Here is a 24,214-nt window from a genome sequence, read left to right as displayed (position 1 = left end):
AAGCTTTCACTACCTCTTCTCTCTTCACCAAATCATTCTCCCTGACTATCTCACTTCATACACCACCCCAACCAAAACACACTATATCGCCCTCTTTATCATCAAACACATTCAACAAACCTTGAAAATACTCACTTCATAATTATCTGTTATCACTTCCCCACTTGCTTCCTTCACCGACGTTCCCATTTGTTCTCCTTTCTTAGGCACGTTATTTACCTCCTTCCAGAACTTCTTTTTATTCTCCTTAAAATTTAATTATACTCTCCCATCCAAACTCTCATTTGCCCTCTTTTTCAAATCCTGCACCTTTGTCTTGACCTCTTGCCACTTTCTTTTAAACATCTCCAAGTCATTGCACTACTTGCCGGCAAATGTCATCCAAACGCATGTCTTTTCTCTTTCATTAACACTCTAACTTCTTCATCCCACCACTCACTACCCTTTCTAAACTGCCCACCTCCCACCTCTCTCATACCACGTGCATCTTTTGCGGAGGCCATCAATGCTTTCCTAAATGCATCCCATTCCTCACCCACTCCCTTCACATCATTTGCCATTGTAAACTCAATCTCTCCTGGAACTTCCTGAAACAAGTCTCCTTTCCAAGCTCACTTATTCTCACCACTTTCTCCTCCCCAACATCTATTCTTTTCTGAAAGCCTCTACAAATCTTCATCTTCACCTCCACAAGATAGCTATCAGACATCTCTCCAGCTGCCCCTCTCAGTACATTAACTTCCAGAAGTCTCTCTTTTACATGACATGTAATCCAATAATGCCCTTTGACCATCTCTCTTACTCATATACATATACTTATTTATTATATTATTTTTTTTATCATACTTTGTCGCTGTCTCTTGTGTTAGCGAGGTAGCGCAAGGAAACACACGAAAGAATGTCCCAACCCACCCACATACACATGTATATATATACACGTCCACACACACACATATACACACCTATACATCACAACGTACACATAAATATACAGACACAGACATATATACACATGTACATAATTCATACTGTCTGCCCTTATTCATTCCCGTTGCCACCCCACCACACATGAAATGACAACACCCTCCCCCGCATGTGCTTGAGGTAGAACTAAGAAAAGACAACAAAGGCCACATTCGTTCACACTTAGTCTCTAGCTGTCATGTATAATGCACCGAAACCACAGCTCCCTTTTCACATCAAGGTCCCACAAAACTTTACATGCTTCACATGCCCTGGTTCAATCAATTGACAGCACGTCGACCCCGATATACCGCATCGTTCCAATTCACTCTATTCCTTGCACGCTTTTCACCCTCCTGCATGTTCAGGCCCCATTCACTCAAAATCTTTTTCACTCCATCTTTCCAACTCCAATTTGGTCTCCCACTTCTACTCGCTCCCTCCACCTCTGACACATTTATCCTCTTGGTCAATCTTTCCTCACTCATTCTTTCCATGTGACCAAACCATTTCAAAACACCCTCTTCTGCTCTCTCAGCCACACTCTTTTTATTACCACACATCTCTCTTACCCTTTCATTACTTACTTGATCAAACCACCTCACACCACATACTGTCCTCAAACATCTCATTTCCAGCATACCCACTCTCCTCCACACAACTCTAACTATAGCCCATGCCTCGCAACCATATAACATTGTTGGAACCACTATTCCTTCTAACATACCCATTTTTGCTTTCGGAGATAAACTACTCGCCTTCCACACATTTTCAATGTTCCCAGAACTTTCACCCCCTCCCCCACCCTATGACTCACTTCCGCTTCCATGGTTCCATCCGCTGCCAAATCCACTCCCAGACATCTATAACACTTCAATTCCTCCAGTTTTTCTCCATCAAAACGTACCTCCTAACTGACTTGTCCCACAACCCTACTGTACCTAATAACCTTCCTTTTATTCACATTTACTCTCAGCTTTCTTCTTTCACACACTTTACCAAACTCAGTCACCAGTTTCTGCAGTTTCTCACCTGAATCAGCCACCAGCGCTGCATCATCAGCGAACAACAACTGACTCACTTCCCAAGCTCTCTCATCCACAACAGACTGCATACTTGCCCCTCTTTCCAAAACTCTTGCATTCACCTCCAAAACAACCCCATCCATAAACAAATTAAACAACCATGGAGACATCATGCACCCCTGCCACAAAGCTACATTCACTGAGAGCCAATCACTTTCCTCTCTTCCTACACGTACACATGCCTTACATCCTCGATAAAAACTTTTCACTGCTTCTAGCAACTTGCCTCTCACACCATATATTCTTAATATCTTCCACAGAGCATCTCTATCAACTCTAACATATGCCTTCTCCAGATCCATAAATGCTACATACAAATCCATTTGCTTTTCTAAGTATTTCTCACACACATTCTTCAAAGCAAACACCTGATCCACACATCCTCTACCACTTCTGAAACCACACTGCTCTTCCCCAATCTGATGCTCTGTACATGCCTTCACCCTCTCAATCAATACCCTCCCATATAATTTGCCAGGAATACTCAACAAACTTATACCTTTGTAATTTGAGCACTCACCTTTATCCCCTTTGCCTTTGTACACTGGCACTATGCAACCATTCCACCAATCCTCAGGCACCTCACCATTAGTCATACATACATTAAAAAGCTGTACCAACCAGTCAACAACACAGTCACTCCCTTCTTTAATAAATTCCACTGCAATACCATCCAAACCTGCTGCCTTACCGGCTTTCATCTTCCGCAAAGCTTTTACTACCTCTTCTCTGTTTACCAAATCATTTTCCCTAACCCTCTCACTTTGCACACCACCTCGACCAAAACACCCTATATCTGCCACTCTATCATCAAACACATTCAACAAACCTTCAAAATACTCACGCCATCTCACATCACCACTACTTTTTACCACCTTCCCATTAGCCCACTTTACTGATGTTCCCATTTCTTCCCTTGTCGTATGCACTTTATTTACCTCCTTCCAAAACATCTTTTTATTCTCCCTAAAATTTCATTATGCTCTCTCACCCCAACTCTCATTTGCCCTCTTTTTCACCTCTTGCACCTTTCTCTTGACCTCCTGCCTCTTTCTTTTATACATCTCCCACTCATTTGCATTATTTCCCTGCAAAAATTGTCCAAATGCCTCTCTCTTCTCTTTCACTAATAATCTTACTTCTTCATCCCACCACTCACTACCCTTTCTAATCTGCCCACCTCCCACGCTTCTTATGCCACAAGTATCTTTTGCGCAAGCCATTACTGCTTCCCTAAATACATCCCATTCCTCCCCCACTCCCCTTACCTCCTTTGTTCTCACCTTTTTCCATTCTGTACTCAGTCTCTCCTGGTACTTCCTCACACAAGTCTCCTTCCCAAGCTCACTTACTCTCACCACTCTTTTCACCCCAACACTTTCTGTTTTTTTCTGAAAACCTCTACAAATCTTCACCTCCACATGATAATGATAAGACATCCCTTCAGTTGCACCTCTCAGTACATTAACATCCAAAAGTCTCTCTTTCACATGTCTATCAATTAACACGTTATCCAATAATGCTCTCTGGCCATCTCTCCTACTTACATACATATACTTATGTATATCTCTCTTATTAAACTGGGTATTCCCAATCACCAGTCCTTTTTCAGCGCACAAATCTACAAGCTCTTTACCATTTCCATTTACAACACTGAATACCCCATGTACACCAGTTATTCCCTCAACTGCCACATTACTCACCTTTGCATTCAAATCACTCATCACTATAACCCAGTCTCGTGCATCAAAACTAACACACTCACTCAGCTGCTCCCAAAACACTTGCCTCTCATGATTTCCTTATGCCCAGTTGCATATGCACCAATAATCCCCCATCTCTCTCCATCAACTTTCAGTTTTACCCATAGCAATCTAGAGTTTACTTTCTCATACTCAATCACATACTCCCACCACTCCTGTTTCAGGAGTAGTGCTACTCCTTCCCTTGCTCTTGTCCTCTCATCAAACCCTGACTTTACTCCTAAGACATTCCCAAACTACTCCTCCCCTTCACCCCTGAGCTTCGTTTTACTCAGAGCCAGAACATTAAGGTTCCTTTCCTCATACATGCTACCTATCTCTCCTTTTTTTTCATCCTGGTTACATCCACACACATTTAGACACCCCAATCTGAGCCTTCGAGGAAGATGAGCACTCCCTGCGTGACTCCTTCTTCTGTTTCCCCTTTTAGAAAGTTAAAATACAAGGAGGGGAGGGTTTCTAGCCTCCCGCTCCAGTCCCCTTTAGTCGCATTCTACGACACATGAGGAATGTGTGGGAAGTATTCTTTCTCCCCTATCTTCAGGGATTTATATCTCCTTTTTTAAACCAGGTATTCCCAATCACCAGTCTTTTTTCAGCACTCAAATCCACAAGCTCTTCGTTTCCATTTGCAACACTAAACACCCCATGTACACTAATTTTACCCTCAACTGCTGTTACTCAACTTTTCATTCAAATCACCCATCACAATAACTGGTAGTTATTCATCAAAGCTGCTAATACACTCACTCAACTGCTCCCAAAACACTTGCCTCTCATGATCTAGTGCATAGGCACTAATAATCACCCATCTCTCTTCAACCACTTTGTTTTACCCACAACAATTTACTTCCTCACACTCTATCATATATTCCCACTTCCTCACACTGTATCACATATTCCCACAAGTCCTGCTTTAGGAGTATCATTATTCCTTTCTTAGCTCTTATCCTCTCACCAACTCCTGACTTTACTCCCAAGACTTTCCCAAACCACTCTTCCCCTTTACCCTCGAGCTTCATTTCACTCAGAGCCAGAACATCTAGGTTTGTTTCCTCAAACATGCTACTTATCTCTCCTTTTTTTCTCATCTCGGTTACATCCACACTTTTTCTCATCTGTTACATCCACACACATTCAGACACCCCATTCTGAGCCTTCGAGGAGGATGAGCACTCCCTGCTTGACTCCTGTTTCCCTTTTTGAATACAGGTATTGTTCATGGGATGGCATTGATTAGAGCCTCAGCTGCAAATGCAGTCTCAGCTAACATAAACAAAATTAATGATAGAAAAATAAAAGTAAAGAATATCAAATGCAGCAGCATGCACTTTTCATATCACATTTGATTTTGGTAGCATGGGGTAGACCCGCTTTTTTTTTTCAGTCTCAGTCTGTCTCAAGCTATCATGTGGTCAGATTGTATACAGAGTGTTTCTATTATTTCAGAATTGTGACTATTTATAAATCAATTTCACAATCCTTACAATTCAGTGATTATAAGAGGTGCAATGAAAGCAGGAAGTCCATCCTAACTTTACTTAAAGAAGTATCCTTTCATAGGAGAGTGGGAGCATCACCTCTATCCCAGTCTGACTCCTGCCTCAAGCTGCCCGGCAAGCATTCCCACGTTGCTGGATGCCTGCCAACCAACTTTTGTACCACACGCTAAACCCTACACTCCCCATCCTGAGATTTTGATAACTAAATGTGTCATTTTGATAAAACAAAAACAAAGCTGTAAACAAGAAAACAACAAAAAAAAAAAAATGAAATTAACATTCGACAAGGCATAAGGCAAATATACACACAAATCACTGCTCAGCAACAATACACTTCCCTTACATATGAACAGAACAAAAATGACATTACAAATCAGTGTTTAATCTTCACAGGAGTCATCACAAACATAATCTTGCAAGTGTGCAGGGCAGTGTCTCACATGGTGAGGGCACCACCACCTTAGGCTGGGTGTCGCCACAACTGCAGGCAAAGCCGCTGCTGGTGGGTACTCCTGTTTACCCATGGGTGTCGTTGGGTTTGGCAAAACCTAGGGGATAAGGTGAAGTCGGTACTGTCTATGCGGCTTCACCTCCACAATCATTCTTGCTCTCCCACACCTTTGAAGAGATGTCCTGCAAGCTGACGGGTGCCCACGGACAGCTGGGGCAGTGTAGCAGCTTCACCTGCTGGGCCACCCTGCATTCAAGCCTAGATCTCTTCTAAGGCCCACTCCCTGTTCCATAGAGCAGTTCTCCATCACTAGTTTATCACATAATGGTGCCCAAGAATGTTGCTGGGGCACCTAGACACCATCTTGCAACTGTCTTCCTGCTGTAAGATGTGTAGGTGAATTATCCCCCTCTCTTGGAGGGGGTGTTGAGGAGTCACTTTGCTGTTGTGCAGGCTACCTTCAACATCTGTGTAGCTGCCTGTGCCATCACTAATGCACTATCCATTGGACTGGGGGAAGTGGGCTTCGGAGATGTTGGCCACGATTACCCATTTTCATAGAAAACTTCCATATCCTCACTGTCTAGATTGGTTCCCCCTTCCGAGGCAATTTCCTTGGTTATGCCTCATCTCCTTTAGAAGGTGAGCATCCTTGTAATAACTTGGGATTTTCCCTTGTAGGTTCGTATATTACTCTGTGCCATATAAGAGGTGCAATGAAAGCAGGCAGTCCATCCTTACTTTATCATAAAGAAGCATCCTTTCACAAGAGAGTGGTGGCATCACCTCTATCTCAGTGTGATTCTTGCCTTCAACTGCTTGGCAAGCATTCCCTTGCTGCCAGGTGCCCACCATCCAACTATTGTACCACAGTGATACAGGAGTTAAAAGAAAGTGTGTGAACTCAAATGTGGCACAGAAATAGGTTGCATTCAATTCAGTGGAGTTTCAGCATTAACAGACACACCCTTCCCTTATTAGTCTGTCGGATCAAGGGTTTAATATACTAGGGAAAAATGCAATTAGATAAATCGACGATACTGCAGTAAACATGGCCCTTAGGAGTCTCATATTGCCTTATAACTTGCATTCTCATATCCAGACTCTTGCTATTCTTTAAATGCTTCCTCAAATTATCAATGATAACACTTGCATGCCTTTTTCTAGACATTATGAGCCTCTTCCACACAGAAAGTAAGCAAAAATAGGAAAAAATAGATTGATAACTCAGCTATTAACATGGCCATCAGGAGTCTCATCATGCCATATAACCTAAATTTTCACACCCAGACTGTTGCTTTTCATGAAATGTTTCCTCATATTGTCAAGGATCAACACCTGCAGGTTTTTTCTAGGTATTATGAGCCTTTTGCACACAGAAGCAAAAATATGATACATGTTGTACCTCTTTAATCCTGCACTCTGTGATCTGGCAACTCCATGGTCTGGCATGTTTTGAATGTACTACCATTAGTTTGTGGATCTTTCACTAGCGCGGCATTGTAAGCGGAGCTAAGATCTGTTTACACTGCAGCCAAGCTAATTAACAGTCCTGTTAATTTCTTATAGCCCCAGAACAAGTGTATAATGCTGATGAATCAGCACTGTATTGGCATCATATTTATTTATTCATTTATTTTGCTTTGTCGCTGTCTCCCGCATTTGCGAGGTAGCTCAAGGAAACAGACGAAAGAAATGGCCCAACCCACCCCCATACACATGTATATACATACACGTCCACACACACAAATATACATACCTATACATCTCAATGTACACATAAATATACACAAACAGACACATACATATATACCCATGCACAAAGTTCACACTGTCAGCCTTTATTCATTCCCATCGCCACCTCACCACACATGGAATATCATCCCCCTCCCCCCTCATGTGTGCGAGGTAGCGCTAGGAAAAGACAACAAAGGCCCCATTCGTTCACACTCAGTCTCTAGCTGTCATGCAATAATGCCCGAAACCACAGCTCCCTTTCCACATCCAGGCCCCACACAACTTTCCATGGTTTACCCCAGACGCTTCACATGCCCTGATTCAATCCACTGACAGCACGTCAACCACGGTATACTACATCGATCCAATTCACTCTATTCCTTGCCTGCCTTTCACCCTCCTGCATGTTCAGGCCCCGATCACACAAAATCTTTTTCACTCCATCTTTCCACCTCCAATTTGGTCTCCCTCTTCTCCTCGTTCCCTCCACCTCCGACACATATATCCTCTTGGTCAATCTTTCCTCACTCATTCTCTCCATGTGCCCAAACCATTTCAAAACACGCTCTTCTGCTCTCTCAACCATGCTCTTTTTATTTCCACACATCTCTCTTACCCTTACATTACTTACTCGATCAAACCACCTCACACCACACATTGTCCTCAAACATCTCATTTCCAGCAAATCCACCCTCCTGTGCACAACTCTATCCATAGCCCACGCCTCACAACCATACAACATTGTTGGAACCACTATTCCTTCAAACATACCCATTTTTGCTTTCCGAGATAATGTTCTCGACTTCCACACATTCTTCAAGGCTCCCAGGATTTTCGCCCCCTCCCCCACCCTATGATTCACTTCTGCTTCCATGGTTCCATCCACTGCCAGATCCACTCCCAGATATCTAAAACACTTCACTTCCTCCACTTTTTCTCCATTCAAACTTACTGCCCAATTGACTTGACCCTCAACCCTACTGTACCTAATAACCTTGCTCTTATTCACATTTACTCTTAACTTTCTTCTTTCACACACTTTACCAAACTCAGTCACCAGCTTCTGCAGTTTCTCACATGAATCAGCCACCAGCGCTGTATCATCAGCGAACAACAACTGACTCACTTCCCAAGCTCTCTCATCCACAACAGACTTCATACTTGCCCCTCTTTCCAAAACTCTTGCATTCACCTCCCTAACAACCCCATCCATAAACAAATTAAACAACCATGGAGACATCACACACCCCTGCCGCAAACCTACATTCACTGAGAACCAATCACTTTCCTCTCTTCCTACACATACACATGCCTTACATCCTCGATACAAACTTTTCACTGCTTCTAAAAACTTGCCTCCCACACCATATATTCTTCTTAATACCTTCCACAGAGCATCTCTATCAACTCTATCATATGCCTTCTCCAGATCCATAAATGCTACATACAAATCCATTTGCTTTTCTAAGTATTTCTCACATACATTCTTCCAAGCAAACACCTGATCCACACATCCTCTACCACTTCTGAAACCACACTGCTCTTCCCCAATCTGATGTATTTTAACTTTCTAAAAATGGGAAATTGGCATCATATGCCACAAAAAAATCTTTTCCAAGATATTGAGGAGTCTCCATCTGGGGTAAGGCTTCCAAAGATAGGGTAACAATTCTTGGCTGCATCAACGCTGCACGAACATACAAAACCGAGCTGATGGTAAGTGGTAAGTGTACTCACCTGAGTGTCTTAAAAGAGGTCATTTTCTGTTTTCCGGAATTTTCAGTGGTCCAGTAATGGCCTGGTCCCTATGTTGCCAGATTAAAGAGGTTATTCATATATATTTATTTATTATACTTTGTTGCTGTCTCCCGCGTTAGCAAGGTAGTGCAAGGAAACAGATGCAAGAATGGCCCAACCAACCCACATACACATGTATATACATAAACGTCCACACACGCAAATATACATACCTATACATTTCAATGTATACATATATATACACACACACAGTCATACACGTATATACACATGTACATAATTCATACTTGCTGCCTTTATTCATTCCCGTCGCCACCCTGCCACACATGAAATGACAACTCCCTGCCCCCGCATGTGTGCAAGGTAGCACTAGGAAAAGACAACAGAGGCCACATTCGTTCACACTCAGTATCTAGCTGTCATGTATAATGCACTGAAACCACAGCTCCCCTTCCACATCCAGGCCCCACAAAACTTTCCATGGTTTACCCCAGACGATTCACATGCCCTGGTTCAATCCATTGACAGCACGTCGACCCTGGTATACCACGTCGTTCCAATTCACTCTATTCCTTGCACGTCTTTCATTCTTCTGCATGTTCAGGCCCCAATTGCTCAAAATCTTTTTCACTCCATCTTTCCACCTCCAATTTGGTCTCCCAATTCTCCTCGTTCCCTCCACCTCTGATACATATATCCTCTTGGTCAATCTTTCCTCACTCATTCTCTCCATGTGACCAAACCATTTCAAAACACCCTCTTCTGCTCTCTCAACCACACTCTTTTTATTACCACATATCTCTCTTACCCTTTCATTACTTACTCGATCAAACCAACTCACACCACATATTGTCCTCAAACATCTCATTTCCAACACATCCACCTTCCTCCACACAACTCTATCTATAGTCCAAGCCTCGCAACCATATAGCAATGTTGGAACCACTATTCCTTCAAACATACCCATTTTTGCTTTCTAAGATAATGTTCTTGGCTTCCACACATTTTTCAACACTCCTAGAATTTTCGCCCCCTCCCCCACCCTGTGACTCACTTCCGCTTCCATGGTTCCATCTGCTGCCAAATCCACTCCCAGATATCTAAAACACTTCACTTCCTCCAGTTTTTCTCCATTCAAACGTAACTCCCAATTGACTTGTCTCTCAACCCTACTGTATCTAATAACCTTGCTCTTATTCACATTTACTCTCAGCTTTATTCTTTTACACACTTTACCAAACTCAGTCACCAGCTTCTGCAGTTTCTCACCAAATAAGCCACCAGCGCAGTATCATCAGCGAACAACTGACACTTCTCAAGCTCTCTCATCCACAACAGACTGCATACTTGTTCCTCTCTCCAAAACCCTTGCATTTACCTCCCCAACAACCCCATCCATAAACAAATTAAACAACCATGGAGACACACAGGTATAACTTCTAAATATATTGACCACACTGCAGTAAACATTGCAATTATTTGTTTTATTATGTATTACAACTTGCATTTGCACATCTGTACCTTTGCTTTTCGTTAAACACTTGCCCACGTTATCAGCTTCAACACATGCATGCCCTTCCAAACATTATGAGTCTCTTCCACACCCAAAAGTGCGCAAAAACAGGATAAATGAATTGAACACATTGCAGTGAATATAGTTGTTAGGAGCTGTGCCATGTATTATAACTTTCAGTTTCACATCCAGACTGTTGCCCTTTTTTTGACTGCTTGCCAGATCACCAACACTAACATCTGTAGAGTTTTTCCAAACATTATAGGCCTTTTGCACCCTTAGAAGTGGTCAATGATAAGATATAAATATATCAACAGTATTGCAATGAACATGGTTGTCATAAGCCTTGTCAAGCCTTATGACATGCATTTTCCTGAAATGCGGCCAGATTACTGATGCTAAAACCTGAGGGCCTCTTGCATGCACTGAAGTAAGCAAAAATACAACAATGGATAGAGCACTTTGTACTAAGCATGGTTGCAGAAGCCTCATCACGTCTCATAACCTGAATTTGTACATCCAGTCTGTTGTTGTTCCTGAAGTGCTTACCTAGATTACCAACATAACACCCACAGGCCTTTTTTCAGACATTATGGGGCCTCTTGCACACATGGGCATCTGTGGCACAAAAAAGTAAGAAAAATGCAAATCAGCTAAACTGTGGTAAACATGACCATCAGGAAAGCACTCTAACCTTGTGGCCTGGGGAGCTCATCAAAACATGCTCTCCAACTGGCTGAGTGCACAGCACAGAAAAAAAAAAAAAAAAAAGAGACCAATGCATGTAGCTTTATCTTGTGATAGACTTTTGAACTGCTAAAGGGATTATTTACATTCTACTTGTAGTTCTTTTGAATTGCCAACAAAAGAGCGTCATAATGAAACAGCACTAAACAAAGAGTTGCTAATGAAATTATGGATTAACTACTTCAGTAGCAGGGTGTTGGATGATTGGAACAAGGTAAGTAGTGAATCTTTAAATATGGCAGCAAACAGAAGTCCCAAGAGCTTTTGAAGCTGAAAAAATTATAAGACATAGGTCCAAAAGTGTGTTAAACATTGTCTTCATATTGTAAAATTGGTAATTACATACATCCCCATGTGTATGGGTGTTGTCAATGTTCTTTATGAATGCCGTACAAAGGATATCTACACGATTGGAAACCAATTTAGCATGGTAATATGAGGTTAGATTCTAACTTTTCCACTATCTTAACTTCCTAGATTTAACCTCACTCATCTGATTGAAAAAAGGCACTAAGTCGTCTCTGTGTAATGAGATAAGTGTTTTGCATTATTATTACAATGTGTTATCTATACAGTAACTGTGGTATGAATGATATAATATTAATCAGAATTCATGAATTGAAGTAGAGATTGAAGTGGATTTGGCAGTGGATGGAACCATGGAAGCAGAAGTCAGTCAGAGGGTGGGGGATGGGGCGAAGGTTCTGGGAGAGTTGAAGAATGTGTGGAAGGTGAGAACTTCATCTCGGAGAGCAAAAATGGGTAGGTTTAAAGGAATAGTGGTTCCAACAATGTTATATGGTTGCGAAGCATGGGCTATAGATAGGGATGTGCGGAGGAGGGTGGATGTGTTGGAAATGAGATGTTTGAGGACAATATTTGCTGTGAGGTGGTTTGATCGAGTAGATAATGAAATGGTAAGAGAGGTGTGGTAATAAAAAGAGTGTGGTTGAGAGAGAAGAGGGTGTACTGAAATGGTTTGGTCACATGGAGAGAATGAGTGTGGAAAGATTGACAAGGAGGATATATGTGTCAGAGGTGGAAGGAAAGAGAAGTGCGAGACCAAATTGAATATGGAAGGATGGAATGAAAAAGATTCTGAGCGATAGGAGCCTGAACATACAGGAGGGTGAAAGGCGTGCAAGGAATAGAGTGAATTAGAACAATGTGGAATACCTAGGTCAACCTGTGGTCAATGGATTGAACTAGGTCATGTGAAGCGTCTGGGGTAAACCAGGGAAAGTCTTGTGGGGCCTGGATGTGGAAAGGGAGCTGTGGTTTCTGTGCATTATACATGACAGCTAGAGACTGAGTGCGAACGAATGTGGCCATTGTTGTCTTTTGCTAGGGCTACATCACGTGCCTCTGTGTGTGTATGTGTGTGTGTGTGTGTGTGTGCCATTTCATGTGTGGTAGGGTGGCGGCAGGAATGGATGAAGGCAGCAAGTATGAACATGTACATGTGACTTTGCCTGTATATGTGCATTGTTTATTTATCTATCTATTTTGCTTTGTCGCTATCTCCCGTGTTAGTGACGTAGCACAAGGAAACAGATGAAAGAATGGCCCAACCCACCCACATACACATGTATATACATACACGTCCACACATGCATATATACATACCTATACATCTCAACGTAAAAAATGAAATTGAGTGGGAGACGTATAAAAGAAAGAGACAGGAGATCAAGAGAAAGGTGCAAGAGGTGAAAAAAAGGGCAAATGAGAGTTGGGGTGAGAGAGAGTATCATTAAATTTTAGGGAGAATAAAAAGATGTTCTGGAAGGAGGTAAATAAAGTGCGTAAGACAAGGGAGCAAATGGGAACTTCAGTGAAGGGCGCAAATGGGGAGATGATAACAAGTAGTGATGATGTGAGAAGGAGATGGAGTGAGTATTTTGAAGGTTTGTTGAATGTGTTTGATGATAGAGTGGCAGATATAGGGTGCTTTGGTCGAGGTGGTGTGCAAAGTGCGAGGGTTAGGAAAATGAGTTGGTAAACAGAGAAGAGGTAGTAAAAGCTTTGCGGAAGATGAAAGCCGGCAAGGCAGTAGGTTTAGATGGTATTGCAGTGGAATTTATTAAAAAAGGGGGTGACTGTATTGTTGACTGGTTGGTAAGGTTATTTAATGTATGTATGACTCATGGTGAGGTGCCTGAGGATTGGCGGAATGCGTGCATAGTGCCATTGTACAAAGGCAAAGGGGATAAGAGTGAGTGCTCAAATTACAGAGGTATAAGTTTGTTGAGTATTCCTGGCAAATTATATGGGAGGGTATTGATTGAGAGGGTGAAGGCATGTACAGAGCATCAGATTGGGGAAGAGCAGTGTGGTTTCAGAAGTGGTAGAGGATGTGTGGATCAGGTGTTTGCTTTGAAGAATGTATGTGAAAAATACTTAGAAAAGCAAATGGATTTGTATGTAGCATTTATGGATCTGGAGAAGGCATATGATAGAGTTGATAGAGATGCTCTGTGGAAGGTATTAAGAATATATGGTGTGGGAGGCAAGTTGTTAGAAGCAGTGAAAAGTTTTTATTGAGGATGTAAGGCATGTGTACGTGTAGGAAGAGAGGAAAGTGATTGGTTCTCAGTGAATGTAGGTTTGCGGCAGGGGTGTGTGATGTCTCCATGGTTGTTTAATTTGTTTATGGATGGGTTGTTAGGGAGGTGAATGCAAGAGTTTTGGAAAGAGGGGCAAGTATGAAGTCTGTTGTGGATGAGAGAGCTTGGGAAGTGAGTAGTTGTTGTTCGCTGATGATACAGCGCTGGTGGCTGATTCATGTGAGAAACTGCAGAAGCTGGTGACTGAGTTTGGTAAAGTGTGTGAAAGAAGAAAGTTAAGAGTAAATGTGAATAAGAGCAAGGTTATTAGGTACAGTAGGGTTGAGGGTCAATTCAATTGGGAGGTGAGTTTGAATGGAGAAAAACTGGAGGAAGTGAAGTGTTTTAGATATCTGGGAGTGGATCTGGCAGCGGATGGAACCATGGAAGCGGAAGTGGATCATAGGGTGGGGGAGGGGGCGAAAATTCTGGGAGCCTTGAAGAATGTGTGGAAGTCGAAAACATTATCTCGGAAAGCAAAAATGGGTATGTTTGAAGGAATAGTGGTTCCAACAATGTTGTATGGTTGCGAGGCGTGGACTATGGATAGAGTTGTGCGCAGGAGGATGGATGTGCTGGAAATGAGATGTTTGAGGACAATGTGTGGTGTGAGATAGTTTGATCGAGTAAGTAACGTAAGGGTAAGAGAGATGTGTGGAAATAAAAAGAGCGTGGTTGAGAGAGCAGAAGAGGTTGTTTTGTAATGGTTTGGGCACATGGAGAGAATGAGTGAGGAAAGATTGACCAAGAGGATATATGTGTCGGAGGTGGAGGGAACGAGGAGAAGTGGGAGACCAAATTGGAGGTGGAAAGATGGAGTGAAAAAGATTTTGAGTGATCGGGGCCTGAACATGCAAGAGGGTGAAAGGCGGGCAAGGAATAGAGTGAATTGGATCGATGTGGTATACCGGGGTTGACGTGCTGTCAGTGGATTGAATCAGGGCATGTGAAGGGTCTGGGGTAAACCATGGAAAGTTGTGTGGGGCCTGGATGTGGAAAGGGATCTGTGGTTTCGGGCAATATTGCATGACAGCTAGAGACTGAGTGTGAACGAATGGGGCTTTTGTTGTCTTTTCCTAGCGCTACCTCGCACGCATGAGGTGGGAGGGGATGGTATTCCATGTGTGGCGAGGTGGCGATGGGAATGAATAAAGGCAGACAGTGTGAATTGTGTGCATGGGTATATGCAGACAGTGTGAATTGTGTGCATGGGTATATATGTATGTGTGTGTGTGTGTATATATATGTGTACATTGAGATGTATAGGTATGTATATTTGCGTGTGTGGACGTGTATGTATATACATGTGTATGGGGGTGGGTTGGGCCATTTCTGCGACAAAGCAAAATAAATAAATAAAAATCAAAATATTTCTCAAAGCAAACACCTGATCCACACATCCTCAACCAATTCTGAAACTACACTGCTCTTCCCCAATCTGATGCTCTGTACATGCCTTCACCCTCTCAATCAATACCCTCACATATAATTTACCAGGAATACTCAACAAACTTATATCTCTGAAATTTGAGCACTCACCTTTGTCCCCTTCGCCTTTGTACAATGGCACTATGCAAGCATTCCGCCAATCCTCAGGCACCTCACCATGAGTCATACATACATTAAATAACCTTACCAACTAGTCAACAATACAGTCAGCCCCCTTTTTTTATAAATTCCACTGCAATACCATCCAAACCCGCTGCCTTGCCGGCTTTCATCTTCCGCAAAGCTTTTACTACCTCTTCTCTGTTTACCAAATCATTTTCCCTAACCCTCTCACTTTGCACACCACCTCGACCAAAACACCCTATATCTGCCACTCTATCATCAAACACATTCAACAAACCTTCAAAATACTCACTCCATCTCCTTCTCACATCACCACTACTTGTTATCACCTCCCGATTAGCCCCCTTCACTGAAGTTCCCATTTGTTCCCTTGTCTTACGCACTTTATTTACCTCCTTCCAGAACATCTTTTTATTCTCCCTAAAATTTAATCATACTCTCTCACCTCAACACTCATTTGCCCTCTTTTTCACCTCTTGCACCTTTCTCTTGACCTCCTGCCTCTTTCTTTTATACATCTCCCACTCATTTGCATTATTTCTCTGCAAAAATCGTCCAAATGCCTCTCCCTTCTCTTTCACTAATAATCTTACTTCTTCATCTCACCACTCACTACCCTTTCTAATCAGCCCACCTCCCACGCTTCTCATGCCACAAGCATCTTTTGCGCAAGCCATCACTGCTTCCCTAAATGCATCCCATTCCTCCCCCACTCCCCTTACCTCCTTTGTTCTCACCTTTTTCCATTCTGTACTCAGTCTCTCCTGGTACTTCCTCATACAAGTCTCCTTCCCAAGCTCACTTACTCTCACCACTCTCTTCACCCCAACATTCTCTCTTCTTTTCTGAAAAGCTCTACAAATCTTCACCTTAGCCTCCACAAGATAATGATCAGACATCCCTCCACTTGCACCTCTCAGCACATTAACAACCAAAAGTCTCTCTTTTGCGCGTCTATCAATTAACACGTAATCCAATAACGCTCTCTGGCCATCTCTCCTACTTACATACATATACTTATGTATATCTCTCTTTTGAAACCAGGTATTCCCAATCATCAGTCCTTTTTCAGCACATAAATCTACAAGCTCTTCACCATTTCCATTTACAACACTGAATACCCCATGTATACCAATTATTCCCTCAACTGCCACATTACTCACCTTTGCATTCAAATCACCCATTACTATAACCCGGTCTCGTGCATCAAAACCACTAACATAATCATTCGGCTGCTCCCAAAACACTTGCCTCACATGATCTTTCTTCTCATGCCAAGGTGCATATGCACCAATAATCACCCATTTATGTATATACATGTGTATGTGGGTGGGTTGGCCCATTCTTTCATCTGTTTCCTTGCACTACATAGCTTACGCGGAAGACAGCAACTAAGTATAATAAAACACATATATATATCCCTGGGGATAATGGAGAGAGAATACTTCCTGCGCATTACTCACATGTCGTAGAAGGCGACTAAAGGAGATGGGAGCGGGGGCTAGAAACTCTCCCCTCCTGGTATTTCGACTTTCTAAAAGGGGAAACATAAGAAGGAGTCACACGGAGAGTGCTCATCCTCCTCGAAGGCTCAGATAAGGGTGTCTAAATGTTTTGGATGTAATCAAGATGAGAAAATAGGAGAGATAGGTAGTATGTTTCAGGAAAGGAACCTGGATGCTTTGGCTCTAAGTGAAATGAAGCTCATGGGTAAAGCGGAAGAGTAGTTTGGGAATGTTTTGGGAGTAAAGTCAAGGGTTGGTGAGAAGACAAGAGCAAGGGAAGGGGTAACACTACTCCTGAAACAGGAGTGGTGGGAGTATGTGATAGAGCATAAGAAAGTGAACTCTAGATTGATATGGGTAAACTGAAAGTGGATGGAGAAAGATGGGTGATTATTGGTGCATATGCACCTGGGCATGAGAAAGATCATGAGAGGCAAGTGTTTTGGGAGCAGCTGAGTGTGTTAGTAGATTTGATGCACGAGACCGGGTTATAGTGATGGATGATTTGAATGAAAAGGTGAGCAATGTGGCAGTTGAGGGAATAATTGGTATACATGGGGTGTTCAGTGTTATAAATGGAAATGGTGAAGAGCTTGTAGATTTGTGTGCTGAAAAAGGACTGGTGATTGGGAATACCTGGTTTAAAAAGAGAGATATACATAAGTATACGTATGTGAGTGGGAGAGAAGGCCAATGAGCATTACTGGATTACATGTTATTTGATAGGCGCACGAAAGAGAGACTTTTGGATGTTAATGTTCTGAGAAGTGCAACTGGAGGGATGTCTGATCATTATCTTGTGGAGACAAAGGTGAAAGATTTGTAGAGGATTTCAGAAAAGAAGAGAGAATGTTGGGGTGAAGAGAGTGGTGAAAGTAAGTGAGCATGGGAAGGAGACTTGTGTGAGGAAGTACCAGAAGAGACTGAGTGCAGAATGGAAAAAGGTGGGAGCAAAGGATGTAGGGGGAGTGGGGGAGGATTGGGATGTATTTAGGGAAACAGTAATGGCTTGCACAAAAGATGCTTGTGGCAGGCATGTGAAGTGTGGGAGGTGGGCAAATTAGAAAGGGTTGCAAGTGGTGGGATGAAGAAGTGAGATTACCAGTGAAAGAGAAGAGAGAGGCATTTGGACGAGTTTTGCAGGGAAATAGTACAAATGGCTGGGAGATGTATAAAAGAAAGAGGCAGGAGGTCAAGAGAAAGATGCAAGAGGTGAAAAAGAGGGCAAATGAGAGTTGGGGTGAGAGAGTATCATTAAACTTTAGGGAGAATGAAAAGATGTTTTGGAAGGAGGTAAATAAAGTGCGAAAGACAAGAGAACAATGGGAACATTGGTGAAGGGGGCTAATGGGGAAGTGATAACAAGTAGCGGTGATGTGAGGAGGAGATGGAGTGAGTATTTTGAAGGCTTGTTGAATGTGTTGGATGATAAGATTGGCAGCTTTAGGGTGTTTTGGTCGAGGTGGTGTGCAAAGTGAGAGGGATAGGGAGAATTATTTGGTAAACAGAGAAGAGGTAGTAAAAGCTTTGTGGAAGATGAAAGCTGGCAAGGCAGCGGGTTTGGATGGTATTGCAGTGGAATTTATTAAAAAATGGGGTGAGTGTGTTGTTGACTGGCTGGTAAGGATATCTAATGTATGTATGACTCAGGGAGCAGGGGGCCAGAAATCGTCCCCTCCTTGTATTTTAACTTTCTAAAATGGGACACAGAAGAAGGAGTCATGCGGGGAGTGCTCATCCTCCTCGTAGGCTCAGATTGGGGTGTCTAAATGTGTGGGGATGTAACCAAGATGTGAAAAAAGGAAAGATAGGTAGTATATTTGAGGAAAGGAACCTGGATGTTTTGGGTCTGAATGAAACGAAGCTTAAGGGTAAAGGGGAAGAGTGGTTTGGGAATGTCTTGGGAGTAAAGTCAGGGGTTAGTGACAGGACAAGAGCAAGGGAAGGAGTAGCAATACTCCTGAAACAGGAGTTGTGGGAGTATGTGATAGAATGTAAGAAAGTAAATTCTGGATTAATATGGGTGAAACTGAAAGTTGATGGAGAGAGACAGGTGATTATTGATGGATATGCACCTTGGCATGAAAAGAAAGATCATGAGAGACAAGTGTTTTGGGAGCAGCTGAACGAGTGTGTTAGTGGTTTTGATGCACAAGACCGGGTTATAGTGATGGGTGATTTGAATGCAAAGGTGAGTAATGTGGCAGTTGAGGGAATAACTGGTATACATGGGGTGTTCAGTGTTGTAAATGGAAATGGTGAAGAGCTTGTAGATTTATGTGCTGAAAGAGGACTGGTGATTGGGAATACCTGGTTTAAATAGCGAGATATACATAAGTATACCTATGTAAGTAGGAGAGATGGCCAGAGAGCATTATTGGATTACGTGTTAATTGACAGGCACACAAAAGAGAGACTTTTGGATGTTAATGTACTGAGAGGTGCAACTGGAGGGATGTCTGATCATTATAATATGGAGGCGAAGGTGAAGATTTGTAGGGGTTTTCAGAAAAGGAGAGAGAATGTTGGGGTGAAGAGGGTGGTGAGAGTAAGTGAGCTTGGGAAGGAGACTTGTGCGAGGAAGTACCAGGAAAGACTGAGTACAGAATGGAAAAAGGTGAGAACAAAGGAGGTAAGGGGAGTGGGGGAGGAATGGGATGTATTTAGGGAAGCAGTGATGGCTTGCGTGAAAGATGCTTGTGGCATGAGAATCGTGGGAGGTGGGTTGATTAGAAAGGGTAGTGAGTGGTGGGATGAATTAGTAAGATTATTAGTGAAAGAGAAGAGAGAGCCATGATGATTTTTGCATGGAAAAAATGCAAATGAGTGGGAGATGTATAAAAGAAAGAGACAGGAGGTCAAGAGAAAGGTGCAAGAGGTGAAAAAGAGGGCAAATGAGAGTTGGGGTGAGAGAGTATCATTAAATTTTAGGGAGAATAAAAAGATGTTTTGGAATTATGTAAATAAAGTGCGTAAGACAAGGGAGCAAATGGGAACTTCAGTGAAGGGGGCTAATGGGGAGGTGATAACAAGTAGTGGTGATGTGAGAAGGAGATGGAGTGAGTATTTTGAAGGTTTGTTGAATGTGTTTGATGATAGAATAGCAGATATAGGGTGTTTTGGTCAAGGTGGTGTGCAAAGTGAGAAGGTTAGGGAAAATGATTTGGTAAACAGAGAAGAGGTAGTAAAAGCTTTGCGGAATATGAAAGCCGGCAAGGCAGCAGGTTTGGATAGTATTGCAGTGGAATTTATTAAAAAAGGGGGTGACTGTATTGTTCACTGGTTGGTAAGGTTATTTAATGTGTGTATGATTCATGGTGAGGTGCCTGAGGATTGGCAGAATGCTTGCATAGTGCCATTGTACAAAGGCACAGGGGATAAGAGTGAGTGCTCAAATTACAGAGGTATAAGTTTGTTGAGTATTCCTGGGAAATTATATGGGAGGGTATTGATTGAGAGAGTGAAGGCATGTACAGAGCATCAGATTGGGGAAGAGCAGTGTGGTTTCAGAAGTGGTAGAGGATGTGTGGATCAGGTGTTTGCTTTGAAGAATGTATGTGAGAAATACTTAAAATAGCAAATGGATTTGTATGTAGTATTTACGGATCTGGAGAAGGCATATGATAGAGTTGATAGAGATGCTCTGTGGAAAGCACTAAGAATATATGGTGTGGGAGGCAAGTTGTTAGAAGCAGTGAAAAGTTTTTATCAAGGATGTAAGGCATGTGTACGTGTAGGAAGAGAGGAAAGTGATTGGTTCTCAGCGAATGTAGGTTTGTGGTAGGGGTGTGTGATGTCTCCATGGTTGTCTAATTTGTTTATGGATGGGGTTGTTAGGGAGGTGAATGCAAGAGTTTTGGAAAGAGGGGCAAGTATGAAGTCTGTTGTGGATGAGAGAGCTTGGGAAGTGAGTCAGTTGTTGTTCGCTGATGATACAGCGCTGGTGGCTGATTCAGGTGAGAAACTGCAGAAGCTGGTGACTGAGTTTGGTAAAGTGCGTGAAAGAAGAAAGTTAAGAGTAAATGTGAATAAGAGCACCGTTATTAGGTACAGTAGGGTTGAGGGTCAAGTCAATTGGGAGGTAAGTTTGAATGGAGAGAAACTGGAGGAAGTAAAGTGTTTTAGATATCTGGCAGTGGATCTGGCAGCAGATGGAACCATGGAAGTGGAAGTGAACCATAGGGTAGGGGAGGGGACGAAAATCCTGGGAGCCTTGAAGAATGTGTGGAAGTCGAGAACTTTATCTCGGAAAGCAAAAATGGCTATGTTTGAAGGAATAGTGGTTCCAACAATGTTGTATGGTTGCAAGGCGTGGGCTATGGATAGAGTTGTGCACAGGAGGGTGGATGTGCTGGAAATGAGATGTTTGAGGACAATATGTGGTGTGAGGTGGTTTGATCGAGTAAGCAATGTAAGGGTAAGAGAGATGTGTGGAAATAAAAAGAGCGTGGTTGAGAGAGCAGAAGAGGGTGTTTTAAAATGGTTTGGGCACATGGAGAGAATGAGTGAGGAAAGATTGACCAAGAGGATATATGTGTCGGAGGTGGAGGGAACATGGAGAAGCGGGAGACCAAATTGGAGGTGGAAAGACGGAGTGAAAAAGATTTTGAGTGATCGGGGCCTGAACATGCAGGAGGGTGAAAGGCGGGAAAGGAATAGAGTGAATAGGATCCATGTGGTATACCAGGGTCGACGTGCTGTCAATGGATTGAACCAGGGCATGTGAAGCGTTTGGGGTAAACCATGGAAAGTTCTATGGGGCATGGATGTGGAAAGGGAGCTGTGGTTTCGGTGCATTCTTACAGGGCAGCTAGAGACTGAGTGTGAACGAATGGGGCCTTTGTTGTCTTTTCCTAGCACTACCCCACACACATGAGGGGGGAGGGGTTGTTATTCCATGTGTGGTGGGGTGGCGGTGGGAATAAATAAAGGCAGACATTATGAATTATGTACATGTGTATATATGTATATGTCTGTGTGTGTATATATATGTGTACATTGAGATGTATAGGTATGTATATTTGCATGTGTGGATGTGTATGTATATACATGTGTATGTGGGTGGGTTGGGCCATTCTTTCGTCTGTTTCCTTGCACTACCTCGCTAACGCGGGAGACAGCGACAAAGCAAATAAATATAAAAATAAATGACTCATGGTGACGTGCCTGAGAATTGGCGGAATGCATGCATAGTGCCATTGAACAAAGGCAAAGGGGATAAAGCTTAGTGCTCAAATTACAGGGGTTCAAGTTTGTTGAGTATTCCTGGGAAATCATATGGGAGGGTATTGATTAAGAGGGTGAAAGCATGTACAGAGCATCAGATTGGGGAAGAACAGTGTGGTTTCAGAAGAGGTAGAGGATGTGTGGATCAGGTGTTTGCTTTGAAGAATGTATGTGAGAAATATGTAGAAAAACAAATGGATTTGTATATAGCATTTATGGATCTGGAGAAGGCATATGACAGAGTTGATAGAGATGCTCTGTGGAAGGTATTAAGAATATATGGTGTACGAGGTAAGTTGCTAGAAGCAGTGAAAAGCTTTTATCGAGGATGTAAGGCATGTGTACGCATAGGAGGAGAGAAAAGTGATTGGTTCTCAGTGAATGCTGGTTTGCGGCAGGGATATGTGATGTACCCATGGTTGTTAATTTGTTTATAGATGGGGTTGTTAGGGAGGTGAATGCAAGAGTTTTGGAGAAAGGGGCATGTATGTAGTCTGTTGTGGATGAGAGGGCTTGGGAAGTGAGTTAGTTGTTGTTCGCTGATGATACAGTGCTGGTGGCTGATTCGGGTGAGAAACTGCAGAAGCTGGAGACTGAGTTTGGTAAAGTGTGTGAAAGAAGGAAGCTGAGAGTAAATGTGAATAAGAGCAAGGTTATTAGGTACAGTAGGGTTGAGGGACAAGTCAATTGGGAGGTAAGTTTGAATGGAGAAAAACTGAAGAAAGTGAAGTGTTTTAGATATCTGGGTGTGGATTTGGCAGCGGATGGAACCATGGAAGCAGAAGCGAGTCACAGGGTGGGGGAGGGGGCAGAAGTTCTAGGAGCGTTGAAAAATGTGTGGAAAGCAAGAACATTATTTCTGAAAGCAAAAATGGGTATGTTTGAGGGAATATTGGTTCCAACACTGTTATATGGTTGCGAGGTGTGGGCTATGGATTAGGTTGTGCGAAGCAGGGTGGATGTGTTGGAAATGAGATGTTTGAGGACAATATGTGGTGTGAGGTGGTTTGATCAGATGTTTGAGGACATTATGTGGTGTGAGGTGATTTGATCGAGTAAGTAATGAAAGAGTAAGAGAGATATGTGGTAATATATAAGTGTGGTTGAGAGAGACGAAGAGAGTGTTTTGAAATGGTTTGGCCACATGGAAAGAATGAGTGAGGAAAGATTGATAAAGAGGACATACGTGTCAGAGGTGGAGGGAACGAGGAGAAGTGGGAGACCAAATTGGAGGTGGAAGGATGGAGTGATGAAGATTTTGAGCAATTGGGGCCTGAACATGCAGGAGGGTGAAAGGCATGCAAAGAATGAATTGGAACGATGTGGTATACCAGGGTTGACATGCTGTCAGTGGATTGAACCAGAAATGTGAAGCGTCTGGGGTAAACCATGGAAAGTTTTGTGGGGCCTGGATGTAGAAGGGGAGCTGTGGTTTCGGTGCATTAGACATGACAGCTAGAGACTGAGTGTGAACGGATGTGGCATTTGTTGTCTTTTCCTCGCGCTACCTTGCGCACATGCGGGGGAGGTGGTTGTCATTTCATATGTGGCGGGGTGGTAACGGGAATGAATAAAGGAAGCAAGTATGAATTATGTACATGTGTGTATATATGTATGTGTATGAATATATATGCATACACTGAAATGTATAGGTATGTATATGTGTGTGTGGATGTGTATGTATATACATGTGTATGTGGGAGGGTTGAGCCATTCTTTCATCTGTTTCCTTGAGCTACCTCGATAATGCAGGAGACAGCGACAAAGTATAATAAATAAATAAATT

At 42.7% G+C, this 24,214-nt stretch overlaps 1 protein-coding gene across 2 annotated transcripts in view; it reads right to left on the bottom strand.

Moving 5' to 3' along the window:
- Window positions 1–24,214, bottom strand: part of LOC139750919 (uncharacterized) — a 190,670-nt gene that overhangs the window by 51,824 nt on the left and 114,632 nt on the right. The window lies entirely within an intron of this gene.

This window comes from Panulirus ornatus, chromosome 10 (assembly GCF_036320965.1).
Source record: "Panulirus ornatus isolate Po-2019 chromosome 10, ASM3632096v1, whole genome shotgun sequence".
NCBI lineage: Eukaryota > Metazoa > Arthropoda > Malacostraca > Decapoda > Palinuridae > Panulirus > Panulirus ornatus.
This window is presented reverse-complemented; position numbering and strand designations above follow the sequence as displayed.